Consider the following 19,771-nt stretch of genomic DNA (forward strand, 5'->3'; position numbering starts at 1 on the left):
ATTTCTTGGTATATCTTTCACACACACACACACACACACACACACACACACACACACACACACACACACACACACACACACACACACACACACACACATTAGCAAAATACCACATAAAACGCTATTGTCACTATCTGCACAAACGCACATACACATGCACATAACCGTTAATGAATCGTGAGAATAATTTGGCATTTCGCACTATCTTACGCTGATTATCAGAAATAAAATTTTATTCGGTCTTACTGATTAACTGGAAGGACCTTTCGCCCTGTGACTCAACCGACGCGATATTTGACCTTGAAAAAATACTGATTTGTCATTGATTGATTCTTTCTGACATTATTTCCCTTCTGTATTTAATTATTATTAACTTCATGTATACTATTAACATTCTGTTAGAATTTTACGTATGCTTGTAAAGCAAAGTTTGGGTCTAGTGCAAAAAGTATGCCTGTTGTGGGTCGTGATCAGAAAAGTTTGTTAAACATTGTTTTATTATAGTATAATTGAGTGAAAATAGCGAGACTTTTATTACAGTAAGTGTTTTTCTATAATTCCTACACTCTCCAACAGGGGGTCGAGGATCGCCATGGTTCCTTTTAGCGAGCGGTAGCGGGTTTCTGCCAGATATATCTAGCATTAGCCTTTTAAACTGCCAATGAACCATCATGTAAGTGATTCCGATTCGTTTGAAATTCATCAATTATTAAATCGGAGTCGATAATAGTTATTTATTTTGCGAATTTCAGTTTTCTGTTCTAAAAACATTAGTCAGATTTTATGCACTTGCCTTGGCACTACTTACATCATTTTATTCGGAGCAATCCAGTTGCTTGTAAATACCAGACGCTGAATATAGAACTGCACATGTAACGTGCTTGGTTTCATGTGCCCCCTCATCTTACAATATTTGAAATCGCTGTATGTGATGTTAATCATTGCGAGTTAGACGTATTTGTTATATGATGATTCCTGGCCTGTTCATGAAGTTGCAAAATTATACAATTTTACACTACAGTTATATGATGACAAAGTAAGTTATCACTTGAAAATACCAAACTAGTGGGATCTGTTGTCAGTTTTGTTGCCCATTTCGTACCGTTTGGATGATGATTATTTGCTTTGTATATTGCTGCAAATATAAAAACAGCTGAATAAGTAATCAAGATCATCTTGTATATGTATAAAGGATTCTTTCCTCAGTGTATATATACATATACACACACGCTATGTTGATATAAGTATTGTGACTCCCTATTTTCCAATGAAATATACTGATACTCCTCTCGATAATAGCCCATGTTTCTGTTTAAGGCAAACACATATATTCCTTCAGGTTGATATATGTTGTCAATAACAGGTAAAGAATTTATGGGGCTTCACAAGAGGTATTATTAGCTATGTGATATCACTAGTGTCTTTCTGTCTGTGCATGATTGGTAAAAGACTCCAGCATGCAAATCAAACCTCACATTTCTAGTAGTTGATATTAACTACCAGAAGACTTTGAAAATGAACAAATGCAAGAAGACTAAAAACTAACACCAGTGGACTAGCAGGGTGTTGGAAGGATAATTTGTAAATCTCAACAGTACAGTGTAGAAACTATCACAAGTAGTTCAAGTCTGCAGAGCTATAGGGTATTAGTAGGATACCACATAAAAAGCTATTGTCACTATCTGCACTTAGGCAGAATGTTGGCCATGGCAGTCAATATCACATTTCACTGCAGTATAAAATAAATGACTGGACTGTTTTGTAGAGCATTGGGAAGTGGTAGCTATTGCAGTTTAAAAGAACTGTGTGACTGTTTGCAGAGCACTTAGCAGGTGATGTGGACAAAGAATTAAGATACATTTTTTAATCTTATGAAAAAACTTATAAAAGGAAATGGCTCTTTCCATTTATAAGACAGTGATCTACCTAGCATAAATTTGATTTTCTAGAATTCTTGGATATGTGCATTGGAAGTGATTTTAGAAGAATATAACAGAAAATGTTAGGAATATGGTATCAGCTATGAGAAATATAACCTGTAAGGTCTGGGTGGTTGGAGGAGGCAATCTGACAGATACAAGTTATTGAAGGAACTTTTGAAGGTTGGATGAGTGCGGTTTTGAAAGAGCAGAAGGAAAGACAAAACATCATCATTGAAAATTGCATTGCTTTAAATTTCTTTGTGTAGACATTAACCATTACTAATTTTTACTGTTAAAGGAAAACAGATAAAAGAGTAATAGAGAATATTATTATTATTATTATTACGGGCAACACCAGGGAGTCATTAGACTCATCGAGGGAGGCCCCAAATCATATTCATCACAACTATTCGACATTCATACAGTATATCATACCTCGCCTTAAACTCGTTCACTGTCACAGCATCCACCACAGACTCAGGGAGCGCATTCCACTCATTCACTACTCTAAAAGTAAAGAACCCAGCTCTAACACCTTTACTAACCACACTTTTGCCCAGTTTCCATGGATGTCCCCTAGTCCTCCCACAACCAGCCCTGTTCTCAAAAATATCTTCTGAATTAATTTTATAGAATATGCTATCCAAACATGTGGAAATAAGGATACATAGAACCAGAAATGCAGATTATGATAGAATAAGAAGGAAAGCATGAGATGTGGGGGAAAAGGAGATCAGCAATTACTGGAAGGTATTATTATCGCATCAACCTCCACAGAGTTAGCATACACATTGTGGGAATTCTCTCAACCAGCAACATATTTATCTTGTTGAGCCTTAAAATTCTTAACACTACCTGCATTCTTAGCGTGTTCTGGTATTGTGTTCCTTTCATCCACAATCTGTGTTGAAACCTTCATCTTCATCACATCCTTGCACCATTTCCGGGGATTGCCTCTTGTTCTTCCCAAAAATGCAATATCAGGATTCTGGAATGTTGGCTATAATCTTTTCTGTATTAACTTGATACTCTCCTCACTGACAAAAATGTCTGTCATGTTGCCTCTTTTCATGCTATCCACTAATCTCTGTAATTGACATTCCTTTAACCTTTCTCCATCACCATCATTCCAGAATCCTGATATTGCCTGTCACTCATCCCTGGACTTTCCCAGTATTTTTGCATCACAGTGAAAACTAGGTGACCAAATTTGATCACAGTCTTCCAAGTGTTGTCTGATGAATGCTTTAAACAGTGCACAACCAGCTGCTTATCCTTACATGTCGGTGCACTCCTTAACATAATAGCATGCACTCCCAGATTTTAAATCTAACCCACTTCCTGAAGCACAGTTCCATTAATACAGTATGCAGCATTATATCTCTACAATTCAAAATGCAATGTGTTGCACTTATTAATATTAAAACTATAACCCCCCACTCATTCGTCTAACCTAAAATTATTGGACAAATCTTCCTGAATCGAATTAACTTTAATTGTTTGCATCATCAGCAAACAACTGAAGATCACCACTCATTCTACATGAAATATTAAACAGTAAGTTAAACAGCAGGGATCCAAGAACAAAACCCTGGGCACAACTAGTTATCTTCCTTTTGCTAAGGTCGTTAAAGTAGCTCATAAGATTACTTGACTATTCAAGAACACACTAACAAGTAGAGATAAGAAAGTTATTCTACTTTATAAGGCCTTATGTCCACATCTGGATTACTGTGCTCAGGTCTGGTCTCCTGGTTTTTTTTTTCTCGGGGGGGGGGGGGGGTGAAGAAGTGGAGGAGAAGATTCAAAGGCAAGCAACCAAGAGTGGTTTTGTGGAATATTCTGTATGAGGATAGATTGAGGGTGTGTGGATTACAGAAGTAGGTTGATACGAGGAAAAGAGGGAATATGATAAAAACGTTTACATTACTGAAAGGGTTTTATAAAATTAAACAGAGGAAATGTTAAAGCACTTAACTAGAGGGGGACAGAAAAAGAGGTCATCCCTGGAAGTTGAGTAAAAGTGTGCTTAATAAGGCCATGAGGACAAGATTTTTCACTTCTAGAGTTGTGAATGAATGGGTTGCCAGAGTTAGTTGCGAGTGTTTTGTCTGTTAATGTTAATGGGTTTAAGGAGAAGTATGATAGAGTGTGGATAGTTTGGGTCTTCCGTGATTAGTCTTCGGACTCCTTGTAGGCATCTGTACAATAATAATAATAATATCAGCTTGAATATTATGAGAATGTGCAAAGGAATTGGCATCACCTCTGATTAGGTTGTTTAACTTAAGTTTCACCTTTGTTGAAGGCCAGAATAGTTATGTTGCATAAAGGAGGTTCCCAGACTGCAGTAGCAAGTTATAGAACACTCAGTATCTTGGGAGTGCAGATCAAATTTAGGTATGGATAGATAAGAATGTGACACTCTTTGAGTTGGGGGGGGGGGCAGCACGGCTTTGGGAAGAGTAGGTCATGCCATAGTAATTCATTCACATTTTATAATAGTGACTTCTCAGTCATTCTCTTATAAACACAGTAATACTGCTGCATTTTGCAAATGTATTTAGCAGAATACTGCATGAAATTATTATGCAGATTGAAAGAAATGTGGATAGATAGTAAGCTCATGATGTGTATACAAGGAAGGCCGATGCAGTGTCTCAGGTAAAACACTGTAAAAGGTGTTTTGCTATCAATTTTCCATGAGTAACTGCTAAAAGCCTAGCCTTGGTATCTTGTACATCAGCCTGGCTACACTGCTGGGTTGATGGACATATATCAAAAATTAGTGTATGGAGGAGCAGAATCCAGTTGAAAGCAAGTGACTAGCAGTGTGCCACAAGGTTCTGTGCTTGCACCACTACTGTTTAATTTGTACATAAATGATATAGGAAATAATTTGAAAGAAAAGATTCAGTTGTTTGATGATGATGCAAATTTGGGTACAGTAATAATTAATCAAGGTGATCTGGAGAGCTTGCAGGATGATTTAAATAGGCTGACAGTATGGGCAAAAGATGATGGGGGCCAGTTTAATGTGGAAAAATGTTATGCATTTTAGAATGAAAAGATTATGAGCTGTGTATCACATTGATGGAACTTTATTGCAGAAAATGATAACGCCAGGAATTTGAGGGTAATGGCAGATAGAGAGTTGAAGTGTTCAACAGACATATTGCTAAGGTGACGAAGGTAGATCACAAGATTACTTGGTTATTGAAGAATGCACTAACATGCAGAGGCAAGGTCATTATCATTTCTCTTTATTAGGCCTTTGTATGGTCACATCTGGATTACTGTGTTCAGGTATGGTCATTTGGGTTTCTTAGGTATGAAAAGGTGGAGAGGATCCAGAAACGAGTGTCTAAAACTGCAATTTGTCTGTGGAGTGCTACCTATGACGATAGATTGAGAGTTTCAAGTTTGAATTATTAAAAGATGGAAAAGAGGAGATATGACAAACTAAGTTACTGAAAGCATTTTATAGGATTGATGTGGAGCAAGTATTTCAGCATTGACTAGGAGCAAGCAAAACAAGAGGTTTCCTATAGAAATCTAGTAAGAGTATGGTTAGTAAGGGTATGAGAACTAGATTATGCACTTTGTGAGTGAGTGGAATGAATTGTCAGATTATGTTGAGCATTTTGTGTCATTAAGTTTAATTAGAGGTACAATAAATATTGTGTGGATAGGTTTTCAAAAAGTAGACTCATCTGGAACTGCAGATGAGTCTACTACAAATGCAGAAATATTATTCAAGAATAAATGGAAGAGTGTGAAAACAATAATTAAATCTTGAAGATTCATTGGCAGATCCTTTGACAGAAAACATTGATTGATTCAGCCAGAAATGTATGTGGTGTGGTTGTCTGCAAGATTAGAAAACTCAGAAGTTCATGGTGGACTCAGGAAGTTAAAAATGCTCTCAAGAAAAAAAGATAAGAGCATATTAAAATTCCTGTCAAGTAAGTCAGCATTCTGAGTAAATACAAATAAAATTGTAAGAAAGCAAAACAGTGCAGAAAATTAGCTAAACAAAAGTCATAGAAAAGAAATATCAGCAAGTTGGAAAAATATTCTAGATGCTATTGAAGAGATTAGAAATGGAGAAAAGAGTACATAAAATGAATCAAAGATGATAAAGGTGACGTGAAAACTGAAGATAATGATATTCTAGATGTTTCAGATAATTACTTTTCAAGACTTCCTTAATGGTATCTCCACCTTGACATGGTAAAAGGGCTTGTATGCACTAATGACATCAAGAATTATGCTAGTGGTGGGCCTCTCCAGATGGACAGGTCAAGAGGTAGGGGCCAGATCAAGAGAGAGATACCCTGAACCTCCAGGTTGGGGATTTTACGTAATAAAACTGGTTATAGATGTAGAAAGTATTTTTAACTTGGGTATAGTTATGTTAAAGATACCAAGCAATTTTAAACCTGGTTTTACTCCATTTTTTCCAAGTAAGCAAACAGACAAAATGACAAAATAGTGCTATCTTGCACTACCTGTGGGATCAGCTAGTCTTGCATAAATTGCAGGCGCAAACTTGACATTTTGTCTGTTTGCTTACTTGGAAAAAATGGAGTAAAACCAGGTTTAAAATTGCTTGGTATCTTTAACAAGACTGGTTATCTTACCAAGTAAAAAATTTTTATAACTCAGACACTTTAAGTGGAAAATTCATCAGACCAAATCAACGGGAAAACGATCAAAAAAGAACATAGCTAAATGATTAGGAATCTCTGAGATTTTAAAAATAGCCACATAGAATGCACAAAGCATAACAACAAAGGAATTAGAACTAGTAAAAAAACTAAAAATATTAATATAGCCATGATAACAGAAAAGAAATTAAGGGGAACAAAAGATATAGTTGGTTTTACTACACAATATAGTGGAATGGATCAACATAGCAGATCTTCTAGTGGTGTGGCCATTTTTATCGATAATGAATGGAAAAATAGAATACGAAAGTATTGCATGAATAACAATGGTCAAGAACTATTAGACCTCTTTACTTTCATTAATTTTAAAATAACCAGTACTTTCTTTCAAAAAAGAATATAAATAAATATACTTGGAATTGCAGAGGAACCAGATCTATAATTGATTATATAATTCTAATCCTTAACTAGCTCCACAAGCAAGAGATGTACATGTTTGTAGAGGAAGTGAAATTTTTTTAGATCATTACTTTCTAATCTCTAAAATAGAAATACATTATTAGCAAAATACAGAAAGGAAGTAAATAAGAAAAAAACAGGAAAAAGAACAAATATACAAAGTATTTCTATTACAAGAAGAAAAAATTAGAATGCTATATCAATCATGATTAACAGATTACCTAAAAGAATCCCAAATCGGTGAAGATATAGAAGAACGGAAAACTTTAATAAAGATCATCCGTAAAGCAGTCTCCGAAGTACCTTGAAAAGAAAAATAAAATATTAAGAAGAAAAACATTAAAAATCTGGAATACAGATATGGCAAATGGAATACAAATCACTCCTTCAAAAACATACTAAGGAAACAGAAGAAATATACAAAAACAAAAAAAAATATGGCTAAATATAGCTGATAAGGTAGTGTTGCCTAAGGTACTGGTTTTAGGCACCAGTCTCATTGAGGCTTGGGTTCGAATGTAGTTACAGTTCATTATAGTTGGTGGAGTCAAAGAGTTGTAGAGTAGATGCCCTCCCTCGATGTGTCCCTTGTACTCCCTGGAGGTGTCGTAATAATAATAAAAACCCATAGTACAGAAAGCTCACCAAGATACTTGGCACAGATTTATTAATAAAATAGAAGAAGACATACATAAGCCTACAAAATATTGAGGAAATTAAACAATGAAGAAAGAGTTACAGCACAAATCAACATAATACAAGAGAAATAATGGATATAACATTATAAGAATTTATGGTGTGACCCAAATTTAATAACAGAAAATAATAATGAAATCAGTACTGATATAGAACCAATAAAATTGGAAGAACTAAAAGAAGCAATAAAGGTATCAAAAATTGGAAAATCAATGGATTAGATGGCATAAATAGAGAGCTTTGGAAATATGGTGAAGAATATTTATATCACAGATTCTCAAAATTAATAAATAACTGTTGGAGGAAATGTGAAGTTATATCAGATTGGTTAAAAACTAAGATTATGTCTATATTTAGTAAAGGAGACAGAGATGATTGTAGAAATTGCAGAAGAATAAGTTTATTAAATAGAGGTTACAAAATTTACAGTAAAATCCTGAATAAAAGATTTAAAAATGTTGCAATCTACGCTCAGAAGAACAAAATGTCTTCAGACATGGAAGATCATGTATAGATAATATTTATGTTATTATTATAAAAAACCTCCATGGAGTCAATGGTTCATTGTGGAAGGTCTGCTGTTATACACATAGTTTATCATTCCACACCTTAAATATGTTCACTGTCTCTGTGCTCACCACACTCTAGGGCATTGCATTCCAATCACTCACCACTCTCCATTCAAAAAAACTGCTTCTAGCCCCCTTGCTCACACTCTCCTTATACAGCTTCCGGGGATGACCTCTTGTTCTCTTGCTATTTTCATCCAGTCTATGCAAAACCTCCCCGGCATTAATATGTCTTGATCATATCCCCTCTCCTCCTTCTATCCACCAATTTTTGCAAATTGCATTTTGTCAATCTCTCTTCATACTCAATATTCCAGAGACCAGAAACCACCTTGGTCAATTATCTCTGAATCTTTTCCAATATATCTTCATTTTTTTGAAAACCAGGTGACCAAATCTGCACATAGTAATCCACATGATGTGGCCTGATCCAAGTCTTATACAAGGGAACCATAACATCCTTACTTCTACAAGTCAGTGCCCTCCACATCATTCCCATTATCTGCTGTGCCATCGTCACAATTTTAGCAACTTGTCCCTGAAATTTTAGGTTCTTGTCTACAATCACTCCCAGATCTCTCATATCTTCTACCTCTTCCAAGATATTTTCACTGATTGTGTACTCTACATCCCATCTCTGCTTCCTAAATTTCAAAACCTTACACTTGGCAACATTGAATTGAACCCCCACCATTTACCCATTTAACCAATGTATTCAAATCCTCTTGCACAGCCACAGCATCTGCTCTACTCCTGATAGCCCTCCCAACTTTGCATCATCTGCAAACAACTGTATATCACCATTCAGACCTCCCAATATCATTTACATACAAATTAAATAACGATGGACTCAAAACAGATCTTTGGGGTACACCACTAGTAACTTTCCTCTTCTAGGATATTGCTCCTCCACAGAACTCGCTGATATCTATCAGACAGCCACTCTCCAATCCAGTTAACTAATCTGCTGTTCAGCCCCATCCATTTCGATTTAATTACCAGCTTGTCATGTGGCAGTTTATCAAATGCCTTTGCAAAATCTAAATTTATTACTGTATATGCAACACTCTTATCAAATGCATTTGTCAATTTATTATAAAATATAAGCAGATTGCTAAAACGTGTTAAAATAGATTATTGAACAAAGACGAATTTAATTTAGATACTCATATGGTCTTTATAGATTATGAGAAAGCATTTGATAAAATACACAGAGAAAAACTATGGAATATAATGAAAAAACAAGGATATCCATTACATTTGGTATAGGCTGTACAAGTTTATATAAAGATACAAAAATATTATTATTATTATTAAGAGAGACCTCCAGGGAGTCAGAGACTCATTGAGGGAGGCCACATACTACACATACCAGCTATCATACATATTCTTGAATTCTTGCACACATAACATCCAATGGCAATCCATTCCAATCATGCACTACCCTCAGAGAGAAAAATCTAGCCATTACCCCTTCTTAGCGGCCTACATTCTCAGCTTTCAAGGATGCCCTCTTGTCCTTTCCCCATCCTCCATAAATTGAAAAATTCCATCAATTGAAATCCTCTATGATCCTTTCAGAAGCTTTTAAGTCTCAGTCATATCACTCCTCTTTCTACTGTTTGCTAGTGTTTGCAGTCTACACATTCTCGATCTGTTTTCATAATCAGTATTCCACAATCTTGATATCATTTTTTCTTCTTTGTACTCTCTCTCTCCAATATATATCAGAATCACAATGGAAACCAGGAGACCACACCTGCTCACAATTGTTCCAGTGAGGTCTTATCAAGGCCTTGTAAAGAGGCAAAATAACATCCTTATCTTTATATGTGAACATTTGTTTCAGCATTGTAATTATCTTTTGAGTTGTATTTGCAAACTTTGCCATATGGCCACTGAACTTCAACTTCCTATCTACTAACACTCCAAGATCCCTAGCCTCAACAGTTTCTTCTAGCATAATTCCACCAATATAATACGACATTGGATATCTAATCATACCGAAGTGAGTGACTTTACATTTACTGATATTGAACTTGCACCTATTTCTCCATGCCCACAGTTCCAGCCTATTCAAATCATTCTGCAAGTACTACATATCAGCAACATTCCTGAATACCCTACTTATCTTTGCATCATCAGAAAATAGCTGTATGTTGCTTGTCAAATCCTTCCCAATATCATTAATTTATAGATTGAATAACAGTCGACCAAGCACTGATCCTTGTGGTAAACCACTTGTTATCTTAAACCTTGTAGACTCACATTCCCCATATACCACTTTTTGATATCTGTCAGTCAGTCAGTCATCCTCTTATCCATGCTAATATTCTATAACCCAAACCCATTTTCTCCAATTTATGCAACAGTCTACCATGCTGTATTCTGTCAAAGTCTTAGCAAAATCCAAAAGTATCATTGTGTATCCATTCCCCTTTCTAGTTTAATGGTAATATTGTTACAGAATGTGAGCAACTAAAATATGACCTTCCCTTAGTAAACTCATGTTGTTCATTACAAAGTAGAGATTGATTCATTCGATATTTTCATTCAATAGTTGGATACATCAGTCTTTGCACCACCCTTGTGCAATGATTCCATTGTTCCTTTCGTTCCTGCAGAATCTTCCCTGTTTTGAGACTCTTATTAAATAGCCTTGTCAAAGGAATGACCAGTTCAGCTGTATACTCTTTTAGCACACATGCTGATATCCCAGCAGTACCTATTGCTGAATTAGCGCCGACCCCGTTTAACATGGGATAAGGCATAGTGAAAGAAGAAGACCTATTGCTGAATTATTATTCAATTTGTGCAACAGCTCTAATACCTCATCCTCATACACCAGCGTTTCTTCATCTAGTGAAGAGGTAACAGTGAACACAATGTTGCATACCAGGTTGATAGCTTTTAGCAAAATGGCTACTCATTAACTGAACAACCTTTTCTGCATCTGCAACCCTCACTCCATCTGGATTTAAAGAGTTACTCTTTCATATTCATTCTTTCTGCTGCTTATAACGTTCATAATGGACGTCATCCTTATGCACACGGTATTTCTTTCACATCGTCCTTTTCTTACAAATCTCTTGCTTAATAAGATTATGCATCCATTTGACTCCTACCCTATTTATTCTTCGAACTCTCTGGACACATTCTGATATCGGATCGTTTAAGTATTGTTTAAATGCTTCCCATATACTTCTCGATATTCTTTCCATCCAGCCACCAATCCCATTCCATTGAACTCACTATACTCCTCAGTTGGTCATAATTTCCTGCTTTGTAGTTCAACATATAACCTTTTCTGAATGGAACATTCATAAACTTAGTCACTTCTCAAGTGAGTACCGCATGATCACTGTCACTAACCAGAGGCAGAATAGTTACATCTTTAACTGAAACAGCCTCTGACACTATAATCAAATCTAACACTCTTACCCTCGACTTCCTTCTGTCACATGCTGCTTGAGAAAGTTGTCCCGCAACAGCTCAATAAATGCATTTTCATTCTTCTCATATGAGATTCTACTGCTACCTAATCAATATTTGGATAATTACAGTCTCCCATTATAAATACTCTTTTTGCCCCCTCATCTTTTCTATTTGGTGATGTATTTCTTCCTCACTAGCAACCAATCCACCAGATCTGTAACAACACCCCACTGTGTATAATAAATTTAGTTTAATCCTTTATCCAAGTGTAAGCAAACAAACTTTGCGCCTGAAGTATCTTCAGGACTGAGGAAACTCGTGGTAAAGGTGGACCAAGCTATCATCACTCCTACTCTTATTATCTCCCATAATGCAAGGCACATCTCCTTGCGGACATGTATAATGCTATGCATTAAGGCAGTGTTTCTCAAAGTGTGGTATGTATACCCCTGGGGGTATGCGGAAAGTCCTCAGGGGGTATGTGGCAATTTTCAGCTGTACATCATTAACGCACGGAATCATTATTAAGGGAAAAAAATTTATTTTAAACATGTATATTATGTTGAATTTTCCTACTGGATTTATAAAACGCAAAAAAAAAGAGAGCAATATAGCAAATACAAGTAGTTGTAAGCAACAAGAAAACATTGATATTTTATCTGGATCAAATGAAATTGATAAGGGTGTGTCTTCTGACATCTCTAGAGAACCAACTAGGAAGAAGATGAAAAATCTTCGTAAGTATGACATGCATTACTTGAGATGTGGATTTTCATAGACGGGAAATGAAGAGGAATCTGTTCCAAATTTTGTTCTATTAAAAATAAACTTTGTTCTATTAAAAATTTTTTTGTTGGGCTATATGGATTGGGAGTGAGAAATGAAAGAGGAGATATGCTGTTGGATTTCTGTAGAAAACATGATTTAGCAATTATAAACACTTTTTGGTTTAAGAAACATCCAAGAAGATTGTATATGTGGAAAGCCCCAGGAGATGATATAAATGATAGAAGAAATCAGATAGATTATGTTTTGATAAACAAAAGATATAGAAACATTATAAAAGATGTGACAAATTGCTAGATGTGAATCTAGCAATTCAAAAGATGAAAGAAGGAAAATCTCGTGGAATAGATGGTATACAGATGGAACTTATAAGGAATATAGGTGAAAAAGTTATGTAAGTGTTCTGGCAAATTATTAACGGAATTTATGAATTACCAGAGGAGTTTAGATCAATTTTTATCCCCATTCAAAAAAAAGATGGGAGTTTTAGACCTGAAACAATTTTAGAACGATAAGTCTTAACTCACACAGCAAATTTTTGCACAAATAATTTTAGAGAGAATTAAGAATAAAATAGAAAAAGAAACGAATAAGGAACAGTTTGGATTCCGAACCAATAGAAGAACTAGGGAGGCTATCACTTGTCTAAGAATTATTGGAGAGAAAACACTAAACCATGGTGGAAAGTTGTTTTTGGGATTTCTAGATTTTGAAAAGGCATTTGATACAGTGAAACATAAAAGGCTTTTTGACATTCTAGAAAATACTGATATTGACTCTTATGACTTGGAAATTTTAAAGAGATTACAAACAGCGTCAGTGTGTAAATGGAGAGGAAACAGGAGAATTCCCGGTGGAGAGAGGAGCGATACAAGGATACATTATTGTTTAATCTTTATAGTGAACAGACGCTTAGAGAGGCACTTGAGGATGTAGAAGGAATAAAAATAAATGGAAGAATCATTAATAACTTAAGACTTGCGGACGATGTAGTGATGATGGCAGAATGTGAAAATGGATTACAAAGAATTGAAAACTTTTACGGACTAAGAAACACAAAGAAGACCAAGATAACAATAATGGGCAGAAAATTAGCAGATAATGTAAAAAAAAATGTGGAGGAAATATTTTAGAAGTGGAAAGATTTCAATATATATACATATTTATTTCAATATAATATATATTTCAAAATATATACAAGGGGTGCATAAGGGTCAAAGCTGTATAACTGAGAGCAGACCTCCACATAGCCTTTAAAGGAATGCGGAGAACCGACCAGGGCTTCTGACCTAATGTCCAATCCTCACCTTCTCGTGGTGCACCCTTTTGGGTATCTACTTTGATACTGAACGAACGAGGATGGGCTGGCAATTTGGGATTTAGCCGACCAAATTGTATTCTTATTGGTTAAACCAAAATAAAAAATGATGGTACAACATGACAAAATTTCATGCCGGCTGGGGCGTCGCGTGGTTAAACAAGGCCCCGTTGTTTTTGCCAAGGAACCAGGGCGAACAGCGAAAAGTCAGCTACTGCAACAAATCTGAAAACACACCCCAACTCAACATCACCAGAGTTAAAGATCGGTACTATCAACGTAAGAAGCCTGAATGGCAAAGAAATGGAGTTAGCTGAGGAATTAGATAAGTACCAGATTGACATAATAGGGGTGACTGAAATAAAAAAGACCAAAACTGGTGAGATATTTCTGAGCAATAAATACAAAATGTTATATTCAGGCAATGAAAATCAAGGAAAAGAAGGAGTAGCCATAGTATTCAACACGAAATACGAGGCTAATCTTCTTGAATGGCAGTCAGTCTCAATTAGAGTAATGTGGGCAAATATGAGAATGGGGAACTGGACAATGAGACTTATTTGTGCCTATGGTCCCACAGAAGGTTCTACTAAGGTAGAAGTGGAGGAATTTTTTGAGGCTTTAGAAAAAGCAACTGACACAATGAAAAAGGAAAAGTTGGTCCTTGTTGGGGATCTAAATAGCAGAGTAGGAACTGATTGTGAAACATACAAAAATATTTTTGGAAAATTTGGAGAAAAGAGCAAAGCTAATAATAATGGCAAATATCTGTTGGATTTCTGCTCAGGACATGGACTGGTTATTACTAACACCATGTTCCAACATAAAAATGTGCACAACTTCACATGGAGAGAAGAGGCAAGGAATAAGAAAAGTCTCACTGACTATGTTATTGTCGATAGTGATGTTTTCTCCCTGGTGCAGGACACCAGAGTGTACAGAGGATTTGAAATTGGAAGTAAACACTATTTAGTCTTGAGCAGGATAAAATTGAATTTCACATTAAAAAGAATAACATGTAAGAAAGTTGTAAAGCGAATAAAAGTTGAGCAGCTCTCAGATGTGAACTGTAGACTAAAATACAGAAAGATTATTGAAAAGAAAATGAAAGAATTTGAGAACAAGAACCAAACCTTGGAGATTCAGTGGCAAACTCTGAAGAAAACATTGATTCTGCCAGAGAGGCATGTGGTGAGGTTGTGTGCAAGGATGAAAAAATCAGAACTCCCTGGTGGACACAGGAAGTTAAAGAGGCAGTGAAGGAAAAGAAGAAAGCATATCAAAAGTTCCTGGCAAATAAGTCAGCTTTTACTCTTACAGAATACAGAGACAAATGTAAGAAAGCTAAACAGTGTGTAAAACTAGCTAAACAAAAGTCATGGGAGGACTTCAGCAAGAATATAGAAAATAAATATCAAGAAGGTGGCAAAATATTCTGGAGGTTGTTGAAGAAGCTTAGGAATGGAGGAAAGAGTGCTGTAAAAGGAGTTAGAGATGATAAAGGTGACATGAAAACAGGAGAAAAAGATATCCTTGAAGTATGGAATAATTACTTTGAAAAACTGCTAAATGAAACAAGCAGTGATGACAGCACAGTGATAAAAAACACTGACCAGGCATGCAGTCAGGAATACATATCCATACTTGAAGTAGAAAAAGCCATCAAAGGCTTGAAATGTGGAAAGGCAGCAGGAGTAGATGATATTCGACCAGAAATGCTGAAGTATGGTGGTATAAAAGTCTTACAGTGGCTGCACTACATAGTTTAGAAAGCTTGGACAGAGGGACGAATTCCTGATGATTGGAGTAGAGCTCTCATAGTACCCATATATAAAAAGGGAATTAAAACTGAATGTGAGAATTACAGAGGTATTTCCCTACTGAGTGTTCCTGGCAAGATCTATGCAAGTATACTTGAGAAACGGTTGAGAAGAATTGTGGACGAAAAGCTTGGTGAAGAACAAGCTGGATTCATGCCAAATAGAGGCTGTCAGGATCAGATCTTCACTTTACGACAAATAGTCGAGAAAGCATGGGAATATAACAAAGATCTGTATTTAAGTTTTGTCGATTTGGAAAAGGCATATGACAAAGTGCCAAGAGAGAAGCTATTCAATACGCTGCAGTTATGTGGTGTCAATGGGGCATTATATCAAGCAATACTTAGTCTTTATTTGAGTTGTAAGTCAGCAATTAGAATTGAAGGAAGTACAGGAAGATGGTTTAATGTTAAATCTGGTGTGAGACAAGGATGTACATTATCCCCTCTGTTATTCATTATCTATATGGATCACATTATGAAGGAATGTGGTATTAAACCTGATATCAAAATTGGAAATGTTAATATCAGCTCTTTGCTTTATGCGGATGATGTTATACTTCTAAATAAAGCCGCTACAAGTCTGCAAGATTCTCTGACTAAATTGAATAGCTGTTGTAATAGATATTGTATGAAGGTCAGCAATAAAAAGACAAAGACAATGAAAATAGGCAGAATCATTGAAAATGTCAACTGTGTTGTGAATGGAGAACCTGTGGAATAAGTAAAACATTTCAGCTACTTAGGCATGATATTTACTGAAGATGGTAAATTAAATATAGAAATAGACAACAGAATCAGCAAAGCTGGTATGGTGGGAAGTCAATTGAATAAATTCATATGGAATAAGAAAGAAATTAGTCGGAACACTAAATTAGCTGTATACAAGACAGTGTTCAAACCAGTTTTAACTTATGGATCTGAGAGCTGGGTCAGAAGTAAAACACTTGAGCAAAGACTAGAGACCACAGATATGAGAATCCTGAGAAAGATTAGAGCCGTGAACAGATGGCATCAATGGCAATATCATATTAAAAACGAGGATATTAGGAAAGAACTTGACATTTTCAGCATCCAGGAATGTGTTAGCAGAGCTAATCTCTGGTGGTATGGTCACTTGAACAGAATGGGAGAGGAAAGATTAGCAAAACAGGTGTTCTTTGCCAGCTTGGTAGGAAAACGACCTAGAGGAAGACCAAGATATAGGTGGATTGATATGGTACAAAGTGCTTTAGACGATAGAAATATAAAATCTGATAATGTTGGAGTCTTGACAAGTAACAGACTGATTTGGAGGAAAATTGTAGATAGGAAATTAATAATGATGTAATTTTTTTCATGTAGTACTATCATATCCTGTGCACCCCTTTAGGTTACATGGCAGGAATTTGATGATGATGATGAAGATTTCAATATTTTGGTAGCTGGATCTCAGAGAAAGGAACTTCAGAGTTGGACATTAGAAATAGAATAGGCAAAACTAAATCGGCATTTATGGAAATGAAGAGAATTTCAGTAAACAAGAATATTAAAATAGGTGTTAGAATTGGAATAATTTAAGCAACAGTTTGAAGTATTGCAAGTTATGGAAGTGAGTCATGGACACTCAGAAAGAGAGATATGGAAAGAATTAATGCATTGGAAATGTGGTGTTATAGAAAGATGGAAAAGATTAGTTATACAGAAAGAATATCAAATCAAGAAGTTTTAAGAAGAGTTGGGATGGAAAGAAAGAACACTGCTCAAGAATATTATGCAAAGAAAGACAAGATTTGCAGGACATCTTCTGAGAGGTTCTTCGGGACACCTGACAAGAACTATAGTATAAGGGAAAGTTGAGGGGAAGAGAAGACATGGAAGACCAACTAGAGAGTGGTTCAATGACATCGTGGAATGGACTGGTTTTAGAATGATGGAGGTGACATACAGAAAGAAATGGAGAAGCGCTACTCATCTGCTGCAACCCTCTTGCTAGAGGATGCTACCGGACGACGATGATCATTTTTTGTTTACATGAACCTATAAATTCAAATAAAATAGACATTTACAATGAAATATACTTTATTTATTTATTATTATTTTGATAAGGGGGTACTTGGTAATAATGAAAATTTAAGAAGGGGTACGCGAATATCTGAAGTTTCAGAAACACTGCATTAAGTAAAGGTTCACTACCATACCGGTTTCGAACTTTATTAAGGCCTTGTCAGTGGGAGCCAGACCCAGAGGTGGTAATACCAAGATGGAAGCAATGGAGAAGTCATGTTTTCCTAAACGAGTTGCCAAGGAGCTGTGCCTTGCATTATGGGAGATACTAAGAGTAGTAGTGATGAGAGCTTGGTCCACCTTTACCACGAGTTGCCTCAGTCCTTGAAGATACTTTAGGCGCAAACTTTGTTTGCTTACACTTGGATAAAGGATTGAACTAAAGTTATTTCTAACCAAGTGTGGAAAAAACTTCCAACATCTTTCTCTAAATCCATAGTAATTTAATAATAAGGTGAGACACCTTTTGGCAACTCATATTGGTAAATATGACTTCTTCATTGCTTCCACCTTGGTATCACCTCCGCTGGGTCTGGCTCCCACTGACGAGACCTCAGCAAAGGTCGAAACCGGTCTGGGTAGTGGCCCTTCCCTTAATGCATAGTATTATACATGTCCACAAGGACATGTGCCTTGCATTATGGGAGATACTAAGAGTAGGAGTGATGAGAACTTGGTCCACCTTTACCACAAGTTTCCTCAGTCCTGAAGATACTTCAGGCACAAACTTTGTTTGCTTACACTTGGATAAATGATTAAACTAAATTTATTATAGTCTAACCAAGTGGGAAAAAAACTTCCAAAATCTTTCTCTAAATCCAGAGTAATTTAATAATAAGGTGAGACACTTTTTGGCAACTCATATAGATAAATGACTTCTCCGTTGCTTCCACTGTAGTATCAGTGGGAGCCAGACCCACAGGTGAGACCTTAATAAAGGTTGAAACCAGTATGGGTAGTGGCTCTTCCCTTAATGCATAGTATTATACATGTCCACAAGGAGATGTGCCTTGCATTATGGGTGATACTAAGAGTAGGAGTGATTAGAGCTTGGTCCACCTTTACCACAAGTTTCCTCAGTCCTGAAGATACTTCAGGTGTAAACTTTGTTTGCTTACACTTGGATAAAGTATTAAACTAAATTTTTTATTGTCTAACCAAGTGGGAAAAAACTTCCAACACCCCACTATGTAATTGATCTTGTTAGATTCCACCTCACACCAGATGGCTTCAAACTCACTGCCACATGAAATATTGTTAGTAGTAGTACTACAATCATGGATCTGAACTCTAACTGGATTCAAGTCATCCAATATCATTATCAGCACTTTCACACCTCTCTATCATTCCTAAAAATAGTGTACCCATTACACTCGATACCAGTTAGTACGTCTGATCCTGATAGCCAAGTCTCACTAATGCCTACAATCTGAAGTTCTAACATATTGACTAAGGCAACAAACTTTACCTCTTTGTTTCTGAGTGAAAATAAGAATAAAACAAGGCATCTAGTTAACCAGAAGAACTGTGTTATCAATACAATGCTGTATGCAGATGATCAGATTATATTACAAGACAACGAAGATGACATTGAAAATTCAGTTTACGAATTAAAAAGAAAGATGAAAGTAAAATGCAAGCTGTACAGATGAGATTTTTAAGAGGAATAAAAAGATGTACAAATTTGAATCATACAAGAAATGAAAACATCAGAAAAGAACTAGATATTTATTGTTCTTACTGTGGCTGCTTGCTCCCTGTACAAGTTAGCTATCAACCTGATAGTGTGTTAAGGAAAATCCATTCTTTTCATCACTGCCCACAGTTTCACATGCTGAACACAGTCAAAATCTTAAGAGCAGTCTGTGAAACACATTATCATAGGGTGTCTGAATTCTTTATACTTTTCTATGATCTGTTGAAGGTAAAGGATCTGATCTCTGGTACCCTTGCTTGTTCCTCAAGCATCTCTGCCTCAATCTTATTTTAGAATGATCTTTAATGAAATCTTGCTTGCATGAGATATTAAACCAGTAACACACTCAGCATTT

At 35.9% G+C, this 19,771-nt stretch overlaps 1 protein-coding gene across 4 annotated transcripts in view; it reads left to right on the plus strand.

The window, feature by feature from the left end:
- The first annotated feature begins 579 nt into the window (after positions 1-579).
- The window catches only part of gig (TSC complex subunit tuberin), a 943,661-nt gene continuing 924,469 nt past the window's right edge, over positions 580-19,771 (plus strand). For all 4 annotated transcript variants that reach the window (XM_090415521.1, XM_090415523.1, XM_090415524.1 and 1 more), the window contains exon 1: positions 580-673. The gene's annotated coding sequence lies outside the window, so the exon portion shown is untranslated. The remainder of the gene's footprint in view (positions 674-19,771) is intronic.

This window comes from Typopeltis vanoorti, chromosome 3 (genome assembly GCF_054136105.1).
Source record: "Typopeltis vanoorti isolate ZY-2024b chromosome 3, IOZ_Tvanoo_1.0, whole genome shotgun sequence".
NCBI lineage: Eukaryota > Metazoa > Arthropoda > Arachnida > Uropygi > Thelyphonidae > Typopeltis > Typopeltis vanoorti.